The sequence below is a fragment of the Orycteropus afer genome, unplaced genomic scaffold (genome assembly GCF_000298275.1).
Source record: "Orycteropus afer afer isolate SDZICR_OR568_19922 unplaced genomic scaffold, OryAfe1.0 scaffold00254, whole genome shotgun sequence".
Taxonomy (NCBI): Eukaryota; Metazoa; Chordata; class Mammalia; order Tubulidentata; family Orycteropodidae; genus Orycteropus; species Orycteropus afer.
In genome coordinates, this window is record NW_006921841.1 from 4024402 (window position 1) to 4026891 (window position 2490).

The 2490-nt window shown below is 41.4% G+C and overlaps 1 pseudogene; it reads right to left on the reverse strand.

Annotated features, from left to right (window-relative positions):
• Window positions 1–915: 915 nt before the first annotated feature.
• LOC103204599 lies at window positions 916–1718 on the reverse strand (annotated as a pseudogene).
• Between the last annotated feature and the right edge of the window lie 772 nt (window positions 1719–2490).

Consider the following 2490-nt stretch of genomic DNA (forward strand, 5'->3'; position numbering starts at 1 on the left):
ACCATGTAGTAAACAAGTCTTAATTATCATACTCATTGCCTTTTATTAAGGGGCTCTGGTAGCGCAGTGCCTAAAGCATCTGACTACTAACCAGAAGGTTGGTGGTTCAAACCTACCAGGTGCTCTGTGGAAGCAAGACTGGGCAATCTACTTTGTGAAGATTTACCGTCTCAGAAACCCAAAGGGGATCGCTGTGAGTCAGATCAACTTGATGGCAGTGGGTTTGGTTTGGGGTTTTTTTTGAAATTTAAAGAAAAAAATTTATTGAAGATCAGAAAAACAACTCCTAAAAGATTGACTTGTCCAGAAACTGTAGCTACACAATGCATTGCATCTATCATGTTAAAATGTGCATTAGACACAAATACAAAAACCATAAAACAAGCCACCATTCTTCAACAATCTGAGCAGAGATAAAATGCCTAAGGAACAACATAGATGACTTGCAAAGGATGGGCTCTTTAAGCACCATTAAAAAAAAGAGAGAGCACAAATGGATGAATGAATGTGTTCAGTTATATACACTGAATTGAACCTTTGGCACTAGAAATCAGAGCATTTTGTCATATAGCATTAACACATACTATAAAAGTGCATAGTGTCAAAGGAATAGAACCACCAGCATTCAAAAGCAGCTTTGTCAACTAGGCAATAAAACACTCTACAGCATGTCTTTCCATTGTCTATCATTGAATACACTGGTAGCAATATTGAAATGGAAAAAAAAAAAAAAAAAGTAAGGAAAAAAAGGAGCTGTAACCCCTTTTATTTTCTCTGTTTAAAATCAAACAGAAAACAAACATATATCAATTTTGTTATATGCTAATATTTTCAAAGTACATCATTTATACAAGAGAAGGACTAAGAACAAAAATGTGTTTACAGAGATCCAAATGTAAGTGAGTGTTAGCAGTCTCACACAGCCTTCCGTTGATACTCAGGAGGAGCCACTTCATAATCGCTGGCACTAAACAAAGTGGCAGAATTCTTTGCTGGGTATTTTAGGAAATCATGAAGACAGTTGAGTAATAAAGCAAGGCTCTTCTCATCCAGAGGTGTATAGGCCAACGTTGCTCCAATTTGTACAAATAATCTCAGTAGACGTGGCGCTCCATACACCTGGGACATGGGTGCATCAGGGTGATCTGCGAGGATTTCAGTGTATTGTGGTCTCTCAAATTTGTAGAGTAGCTGAGTGCCCAACATTACATTGAAGTACTCTTTCATTCCTGCCACAACTTCATTAACAGCATATTCCTTATTATCTGTGTTTCCTCGAGATTTCTTATAATTTGCATAATCCTCCCGAATGGAATCCACATTCTTCTTGGCAGGAAGACAAAAGAACGGTTTTTGCCTGGTAATTAAGTCCCAGTCATCAACAAGCCATGGTTTCAGTTCTTCAGGGATCTTTAGTTTAACTTCAACTCTGTTCATGAATGTTTCCTCATTTTCAGCAGTAGGATCAACTTGGGCCCTTTTCTTCCAAGGAGGCTGAGGCGTTGTCACTGGTACTGCCACCATCTCCATTTTCAGGAGTTTTCTGTTTATTCTTTTTTGTTTTCACTTCAACATTCTTCTACTGCAGACCAGATGTCTTCTTTCCTGGGGCAGCCCCTCTCATCTTCCCCTCTGCATACCGCTCCTGATTAGCTTTCTGAAGTTCTCTCTGTTTCTGCAGGTTGGTGTCCACGTACTCGAGTACCCTGCTTTCTGGAACCCACTCATCCCAGTTTTTATTCCAACCACTGTAATGTATAAAGCATTTCACTTGTTTGTCCTTTATGGCAACCTTTACATACTTTGCTTCATAAAGAAGAGGCCCATGAGAGCATGGCACTCGCTCACCCTCCTGGAATTTAGGCTTCGGGTCCTGCTTCGGCGCTATTTAAAAGTGATTCGCCGCCTCCTCCTTCACCCACCACCCCCGACTACCGCCCCCTACTCTCTACCCCACCCAACTCCGCCTCAGAGGCACCGTCAGGCACCGCCAGCACTGCATCCTGGGCCCGATTTGCCGGCGCTCGTAGACTTCATGGCACCGCGACCAGCGCAGCCGCAGCTTCAGCTGGTGTGGGTTTTTTGCCTTTTATTGAAATACGTCTTTAGCGAAGAAATAAATCCTTTTGAACACACAAGACATTTTTTGTTTTTAACCATATCAATACCAAAACCAAACCCACTGCCATCGAGTTGATTCTGACTCACAGCAACCTCCTTTGATAAATCTTTATGGAAGTAGGGTTATCCAGTCTTCTATCCATGGAGTGGCTGGTTGGTGTGAACCAACAGTCTTCTGGTTAGCGGTTAGACACCTTAGGTACTGTGCCACCAGAGCACCTTAAATACATTAACAGAACGCTTTAAAGTTGTTTTTCTGTATTGTTATTGTTAGTTGCTGTTGAATCAGTTCTAACTCCCCGTGGATCCATGTAGGACAGAAACATTGCTCAGTTGTCTTAGTGATCTAGTGCTGCTATAACAGAAATA